Source organism: Elephantulus edwardii, unplaced genomic scaffold (genome assembly GCF_000299155.1).
Source record: "Elephantulus edwardii isolate Elephantulus edwardi_28Jun2011 unplaced genomic scaffold, EleEdw1.0 scaffold00080, whole genome shotgun sequence".
NCBI lineage: Eukaryota > Metazoa > Chordata > Mammalia > Macroscelidea > Macroscelididae > Elephantulus > Elephantulus edwardii.
Window position 1 is genome coordinate 4,405,826 of NW_006399830.1, and position 9,117 is coordinate 4,414,942.

General features: G+C 45.3%; 1 pseudogene; it reads right to left on the bottom strand.

Annotated features, from left to right (window-relative positions):
* Nucleotides 1-3,682, bottom strand: part of LOC102861204 — a 20,114-nt pseudogene extending 16,432 nt beyond the window's left edge.
* Nucleotides 3,683-9,117: the final 5,435 nt, after the last annotated feature.

Consider the following 9,117-nt stretch of genomic DNA (forward strand, 5'->3'; position numbering starts at 1 on the left):
CCTCTGTCTCCTGCCGCCGCTGGACTTGAGTGCCCAGTCCCCAGCTCGCCAGCGCTTTTCGCAGGAATATATGCTGCCCATTTCTGGAGCTTCTGAGTGTGAGCGCAGACCTGCCAGGCTCAGCACAGCATTTTCGCTGACGAGTGAGCTTGGGGTTTCTAGGTGTCATAATTAACCTTGCCTTGAAGACTCTGGACACCGAGACTGGACTCAGAAAGAGTTGACTATAAATAAATAGATAAATAGGTAAATAGATAGATAGATAGATAGATAGATAGATAGATAGATAGATAGATAGATAGATAGATAGATAAATGCAAGCCTATTTCTTGTAATGACTCCAGTAAAAAAAAAAAAAGCTTCAAGTAAACGAAAGAGGAAAGTGACCTAGTCTTTTAACTTGGCTCACTACTGCCTACCTGTGGTAAAGGCTGCTTAAGTGTTGTGTGTAGTTGGATTTTTTTGGAGTTTAAAGGTACCAATCCACAGTCATGGAGGCCCAAGTTGGACTTTGATTCAAGTGGATTTTTTTTAAAGCTAAAAAAGCTTTATTAAAGGGCCTGCCAGGTAGGATTCATTGGTCTGCAGAGAGAAACACAAGGGCAGACAGACCAGGGAATATCACCTCAAGTGGATTTTAAATACTTCTGATTATCTTGAAGACAGACGCTTCTTAAGAAATAAACATGTTAACTAGAGAAAACACTGACCGGTAACAGGCATTCTAGTGATCTTTTCAATGTTTTCTGCTGTGAAACATTTCAAGATGTATTTTTTTTCACTGCCCATCTCACACACACACACACACACACATTTTTTTATTTGCCTTAATGAGCTGCCCAGCCTCTGTGTCGATCTGCGAGAACATGCGGTTTTTGATAACTCACAGCCTTACCAATGCTACCCTCAGCAAGTTCACAGAGGAACGGAAGTATGGAGTGACAATTTGGCTCGAGTTTGTGATGTATGATAAAGCCCCAGCTGAAAAGGAATTCACACTCTAGATTGGCCATTTGATGATGGAGCTCTGCCCCCTAATTAGAGAGTTGATTGGCTAAACCTTTTAAAAACCCTGTGTTTCAGATTAGTAAGGGCACGGGTGCTGGTTAACTTGTTTTAACTGACTGAGGAATGAAGTATGAAGATGCAGTTCAGTTTATTAGATAGACAAGAAGGGGAGCATTCAATTCCAAACAGCTGCTTTACCTGGACACACAGCGGCCTAAGATGCGGTTACTTCTCAGAGCTATCAAGGGGCATTGCTGCGTTCAGTAGAAAGAAATGTAAAGAGAGGCTGGTGGGATTGTGGCATTTAGAGGAACTCTTGGTACCTGGAAACGTGACTCTGGAATCTTACCTGTGTCATCAGAGTAGTGATGGATTAAGTACTCCTCAACCACTCTTCTAATGATTGGGTAAAAAAACAGACAAAAATCCCTCTATAATGTGAATAAACTGTGTAAGAAAAGGGGCGGGGGGAGACAAAAGGTGTGCAAACCAAGCCCCAGGGAAATTCCTTTTACATTTAATGAGGGCTATGACCTAATTAAAAGCATTGCATCTCACACTTACCTTCCCCCCCTCCTTCTTTGTTTTCTTGTTGTGTACGAGACTGGCACGGAAGGAGATTGCCCCTCTTCTCCAGCGGAGCATCTGGTGGATTCAAACCACGGGCCTTCGGGATGCAGCACAGCTTCTTGTCACTAGGCTACCAGAGCTCTATCACCCTTGACTCTTTACAGCTGACTGCTTCATCGAATCTCAGAGGTCATATCATGGGGGACAACATCATTATATCACTGACTAGTCTTTCCTCAGTAACATCAGTGTGTTAGAACTTAAAACACATTAGGTAGTTACAGGAGAAAAGATTGAAGTTGTCAATGATTTAATTTTGTTTGGATCCACAATCAACACCTAAGATCTTGTTTCTATTTTGGGCTTTTTTTAAATTAAATTTTATTAGTTTTAATGAACATTTACAGAGATTTTGGGTTTTCATTCATTCATTGTTGCACTGTTTTCTCCACCCTCCTCCCCAGCTGTTCGTTCTTCTTCCCCCCAATGTCTGTTTTAATTGTCCAATTGCCACAGTGCTTGTCAAAGCCAGTTCGGATTAATCTTCTTTGTCAGTGTGTCCCTTGCCATTCCCTATAACTCCTCCCTGAGAGAGACTTCACCCTGATTCATAAGGAAAAGGGGATGGCGTATTCTCTTAGCTACTTCCTGCTGAAAAGGGACGCTGTGGGTTTCAGGGTGAAGATCTTCTCTCACTACTCTAAAGGGCCCCTTTGGCAGTAGGAAACACATAGACTATTATGGAGATTGATTTTGGAATTTAGATGCACTCTTATTAATTGTGCTTAGCCGTACATGTTCATATCCTTGAAGATGTATCATGGGGGTGTTGCAACCTAGAAGATACAAATTTAACTAACAAGTTAAAAGTTATTTTGGGCTTTTTTAAAAAAAAATATATGCTACATATTTATTCCATGGCTCTTACTTCTCTATTGTTATGTGCTGTTGAGTCACCTGCAACTCATAGCAACCCTATTTACAGCAGCTCTGAAGCCCGCCCTGTCCTGAGCCAGTCTCACTGATCCTGACACACCTACTCCCGTTGCCCAAGTTACTGCATCAATCCATCTCATTCAGAGTCTTCCTCTCCTGTGCTGTCCCTCCACCCTTCTGAGCATGATGTCCTTCTCCAAGGATCAGTCCCTCCTGGCCACATGCCCAAAGTATGTGAGATGGAGCTTCAAAATTCTAAGCTCCAAGGAGAGACTTGGTTTCACTCTCTCCAAGACAGACCTATTTATTTTCTTGGCAGTCCATGGTATGTTCAAGACTCTTCTCTAGTACACAATTTGAAGGCATCAACTATACTTTAGGGTACCTTAAACACCAGTAGTCCAAATGTTGAAGAGCACTGAACATTCTATGGAGGCCAAAAAAAACAAACATGTCTTAGAGAGGCTGCAGCCAGAGTGCTCTTTGGAGACAACGATGAATGAGGCTTTGCCTCACATACTTCGGGCATGTTGCTAGAAGGGGCTATTCCTTGGAGAGGGACATGATGATCTGAAAGGTGGAGGGTTGGTGAAGGAGAGGAAGACCCTTGAACAAGGTGGACTGATGTGATGATTGCCACAATGGGGCTCTAATGTGTCAGAGGTGTGGGGATGGCACAGGATAAGACAGGGTTCAGATCTGTTGCTCATAGAGTTGATGGCACCTAACAACAGCTTCATCTTATTTACACCTGGACTTTAAGGTTTTAAGTTGAAATGTCATCATTTCTTAATCAGAAGGCTTAAAAGAACCAGGAACCCAATGCATTGTCTTGGTGGTTTAGGAGGAACTCTTGGTGATGATGGCTCCCTAAATTTGGCTCCAGCCTAGTTCTGGTTAATCTGGGCCTTAAAAAGTAAGCTGGGGCTGGATAAACTAGAATTTCAATTTTGATTATTTGGAAAACACACTTTGTTCCCCCTCCCCCCCATTTTGCACGGCCTGCCATGCAACTGCGGATGAATTACATCTATGTCCCATTTCTTTTTTCTTATGAACAGTCTTCATCTGAGAACACTGACCCTCAGTCTTCTAGGAAGCTGTTGTGGGTTCTTATTAACATCTCTAGAGTGGGGGCTGGCACATTGTAACTCCCTCCACCACCCATCTTCACCTTTGTTACCTTTCTATCTACTTTTCGGTTGTGGGATTTCCATCACCCATCCTCTTTCTTGTTGCCAAGCCCAGAATAATTAGTGCTGCCAGACCCTTTCCTTTGTCTGAATACAGACACTTTCATGGGCTGATCTGCAGCGTTCAGCCTGGGAGCTGAGACCACCCTCCGAGTCTCCTCAGCATGCAGATTTGAGAGAAGTCTTGCAGCTCACTCCCCTTCCAAGGAGAGAGGAGGAACAAAGAACAAAGCCTGAGCGTTCCCACAAGACAGCTTGTGACCACCTCAGCACTGTCCCCTCTTTGAGTTCTGTCAACATAAAAGTACTTAAAGAAACCCAAGATTGATTCAAACCATGCTATTGTCACTGAAATGACTTTACTGTCTACATAAATGACTTTACTGTGAGTTTCGTCTACATAGTGTTTGCCCTTGTAGTTTTAGATGGAATCCGTTACAACCATTGTAAAATTGACAACTAAAGATTTCCACATCCATTAAGTGACAGATAATAGTAGCTACAGGTTGTTCTTAACTAGTTGGGACTGCCCTGGAAGGAAACAGCTCTGCTACATTTAAGAAAGAAATTTATTTCTAAATAGTGCTGGGTCTTCGGTGAAGTTACATCCGCGACCGCCCCTCCCCTCCCCACAGCGGCCCCCAGGAGCCCTTAGCCCGAGAAGGCCTGTAGTTGAAGACGTTTCGAAGGGAGCCCCAGCTGTCTCCCAGGCTCCTGTTCCCTGGTTATCCTGTCACAGCGGTCACCTCATGACTCAAGTGGACAGTAATGGTGGGGCTTCTCCTGTGGGGATTCCTGTGGCCCTCCACCTCCTCCAGTTTGGGCACCTGGTGAGAAACACAGGTTAAGACTCTAGGAGGGCCTTCCTGGGTAGAAAAGGCGCTGGCCCTGGCCAAGTCCTTTCTCCTCCATGGAAGTGGTCCTGGCAAGGCCCTGAGGTCCAGAGGCAGGCAGAATCCTGTCCCTGTCCTAGCAGGTTCTTGTGGGATTTGAAGGAGAGGGCTAGTTCTAGCCCCAAGTCCATCCTACCCTTTCCCCCTCCATCCTCTGACCCTGGAGGTCTCACTACCCCAAGTTCTGCCACTATGCCCATGTTGTCCCTTGTCTTATCCGGGTCTGTGTCCCGCTGCTCTGTTCACTACTTGCTCAGGCCTACTGTTCATCAACCCTGGCTCTGCCCCAAGCCTCCTTTCTCCTTCTTTCCGCTCCATCTCCTCTCTGTCCCACTATCTCCCTATCTCACGTCCTCATGAACTTAATGCCCTTCTCCTGGTCCCCTGCTCTCCTCTCTCATCAATCTGTCCTCCTCTCTCCTGCCTTCTTTCCTATCTTCTCCCTGTCCTCACTTCTTGTCTCTGTTCCCTCTCTTCCCTGTCCCCCCTCAGTCCCATCTCACTCTCTCCCTGTCTCTGTCCCATCTTCCGGTACCACTTTCCTGTCTCTCTGTCCCATCTCCTCCCTCACCCCTCTCCCTGTCTCTGTCCCTTCATTTCTCTGATACTCTGTCTTCACCACCTATCTCTGTCTCTCTCTCTCTTTCACACTGGCCTTCTTGTCCCTCTGTTCCTCTTGCCTGTCTTCCAGGTTCTCCATCCTCCCTCCCCACCCCATCTCACTTGAACCCCTTGTCCTGGACAGAGGCGGTTGAAACCTTGGAACAGGCTCTGGAGAATTTCCTGGACATTAGCATACGGGCTGGGAGCAGCAGGGGCACTGGGGACCGTGGTGGCAGAGAGCAGCAACAGCAACAGTCCCGGCGAGGACCACATCGTCAAGGGGACAAGGCCCTTGGCTGGCAAGGTTGAGTGGTCAGATGTCACCTCTGCTGGCCACTATCTAACTGAGCCCTGCCCCTTTCCAAAGCCCTGCTCCCTGTCCAGGCATTGCCCCCTCTTTCTACTCTGCCCACTCCGTCCTGTTCTCAGATGTTTTGTCACCTTTCCTCTAACCTTTCCCCACTGCGCTAGTTTTGAGCTTTCCTAAAAACTGTTAAATCCAAACCGAAGCCCGAGCCCCGCCCACCTCCTCACCACGCCCCTCGAGCCCGAGCCCCGCCCCCGCCGTTCCCACATCCTCTCGCTGCCGTGGACACGCCCTGGGGCCATAGCCACGCCCTCATGCCAGGTAGGTCTCCCTTCCACTGGCCACATTCCCCCCTGAGTCAAAGCCATACGCCACCTCTTCAACCTCCGCCCACCAGTGGACTTCAGGCCGTTTCGGGAGCTCCAGTGGAGTTGTTCCTAGGTAATTGCACTGTTCACCTGAATGAAGATGACACCTGCAGCCAGCCGCTCAAGGGATGAGGATGGGCGATCCCCTACCACGTGATTTACTGGCTCTTGAAAACCCGCTGGAGGGTCATCTTTGAGTCAGTTCCCTTTGGAAGACAAAGATTTACAACTCTGGAAACTCCACGGGGCAGTTCTGTCCTGTACGATAGGGTCAGCAGGAGTTAGGCTGAATCTGATTAGACAATGGGTTGTGGGAGGCAATTTGGAGCACAAAACAATCTTACCCCTCCCCCAACACCCCACTGATCACAGCCTCACTTACTGACTACTGTCCTAGAGACCCAATGTGTTGAGCCTTGCACAAAAGCCCTGCCCCCTCACAAAAGACACCACCCCGCGTTGGTACAGCTCCTGGGCTGCACCTCAGCTGACCCACAACAGAGCCCCAATCCTCCACCCCACACCCGCTGTGTGTGTGGGGGGGGAATGTCTTACCGTGGTCTGCGCTCCTTACAAGTGTCTCTGAATTCTCTTGGCATTACAGCATGACACTTAAGTAGCAGCCATTCCTGGGCCAATGAGTCCTGTCCCTCCCACAGAAACCTGAGCTCTAAAATGTTCGGGACACTCTTACGGATGGATCCATGCAGTCTGGCTGCAGAATCAATGCCTTAAACTACATCCTCAGTCCAGTCTGCACCGGACTCTGGTGGCAGAGGCTACTCTGGAGACGACGGGCTGTTCCTGCCATCACGGGTGCCTTCTTTGTCCCATCCATTTCTTAGTTCCAGCCTACTGCCAGACTGAGTTGAGAAGGGAGAAGACCTCAGATTTCTGTCTGTGAAAGGGTGGTCCTCTTAGGGACACTATTGTGTAGAAACCCTGATTCATGCTGCTGCGCTGAACAACTGAAAATTACATCCCTGTTTCTATTAGAGAATCCAGAAAACAATGGCGCCAAGAAATGCCATTTCCATGTTAAAAAAGTACAGGTAGCAATAGAGACTAGCTTGGACACATAATTTCTTTTTAAAAAAAAACAAACAACAAACTACACGCAGCAAGGTGATATAATGTAATGGCTAAACAATCAGAGGCCAGCGTCTGAGCAAGATTCCATTCTAATCAAGAACCTAACCGTGGAATTTAAATCCTAAACTGGAGAAAGTGTAAGGGCTAGGATATGAGACCTCGATTATCAGACATGTCAGAACTTGCAGCAGCAATACAGGTTAAGTGCAGCTTCAGAAGAATAAAATACTTTTGCTTATCAATAAAGTGAAAAGACAGCCCACAGGCTGAGAGGAAATTACAGAACCATTGTGGCTTAGTCCTAGGAGGTGTGTTGCTATCTCAAAGGCTGTTGGTTTGATTCTGCCAGAAACTCCAAGAGAAAAAGATGAGCAACTTTCTCCCAAGCAGTTTCCTCTGTCCATGGGGGAGTCAGGTAATCTCCTCCCTACAATCTGCTGGAGGGTCAGGGGTGAAGCAATTCTGACTTGATTACAATCAGGTGTCTGGGGATTGTATTTAAAAATAAAAAAATTCTAAAATTTCTACAGCCCAACCAAAAGACAACCCAGTGGAAAGAATGAGAAAGTACTTGAAAAGGCGGTTCACTAAGGAAGATACTGAAAAGGGTAACAAACAAATAAGAGACACTCAATGTTGTTGATCATGTTTCTTCTGTGGTTGATTTCAAATTCATTAGTTACCCAGGTGACTGCCCACGTGCACAGAACTTCTCCACAGGTTTCAAGGATGTGAAACTTTCAGAAGCAGATCGCTAAGCCTGTTTTCTGAAGTAATCATGGTGGGATTTGAACCACCAACATTCCAGCTAGTAGTCGAGCACTTAACTGCATTCACTAAGTTTGCGTCTCCTGAAAAAATGGTAGGTAGACACTTAAATTCTTCCAGCAAGGAATGAGAAAAAACATTAAGGTAATCAACCAGAAACATTGCTACAAAGTTGTTTTAATTAGCTCCAAAATACTGGAAAGAAGATTCAGTGCACAATATCATATCAGTAAAAAAATAGACAATTTCTGGATTACATAATATTGGCATTCTGCACATACAACCTAAGAGATCAAAAAAACAAGAACTGTACAATGGGGAGGTTTTACCGGGGACTTTTTTTATTGGAGAGTATGAGAAGTGTAATTGATTTCTCTTACTCAAATACTCAGATATTCCAAATTACTTATACACTATGAAAATAGTACTTTTAAATATTTTTTGTCTCAGGTAAAATGGCTAACTATAAAAATCACTTGTGTCTCTATGAATGATGCATTCATTAAAAACCCCTTTGTTTATACCGCTAAAGAAAATGGTGTAACGTCATCCTGATACTCACACAGAATACCACCTTTCCACAAATTATTCAAATCCAAACTTGCATAGAATTGTTAGATTTCATTAGGAAAATTGTAGGAACTATTATCTCCCTCTCTATATGTTTAATGCTAAAATCTTCAATATTATCTTGATGATTTAAGCATTATAATATCATTTATTCGTAGCTGTTATTTATCTGTTCTCTAATCTTTATTATACTCAAGGATCCTTGGTGGTGCAGTGATTAAGCACTCAGCTTCGAACCAACAAACTGGCCATTAGCACCCACCAGCTCCCTGCAGAAGCATGCTGAAGGCAGCCTTGGAACATTACAGCTTTGGAAACCTTAGGGGGCAGCTCTGCTCTGTCCTTCAGGCTCATAGTCCGTCAGGATCAACTCAACAGCAGAAGTCTTTCTGGCTTCTTTCCTCTAAGAATTTTGTTTTACACATGAAATACTATTTTTATTGTAACAATTTCCAAGACAAATATATTTTTCCACGTTCATTACACTGACAGGTTTTGCCTTGGTCTGAATCCCTAGTAGGTGACAGAGTTAAGAGGCCAGAATAAAAATGTATAGTGTTGTTGCTACATAAGCTACTGAGCATACAGTGAGTGTTATGGACATGCTGAGGGCTCTTCTGACTGTGCTTGAAGGGATTCTGCTCTCTAAAAATTCAGATCAAAAGCAATACAGTGCCTCAATGCTTTTCCACTCTCAAGAGCCAGGTAGGGATCTCCTGCCTTTGCTCTTCAGATGAATGGTGTCTGAGGAGCTACGGGATTTCCCAGCTGTGTGATATTCTGAGTGTTTTCTGCCAAGAGAACGGACG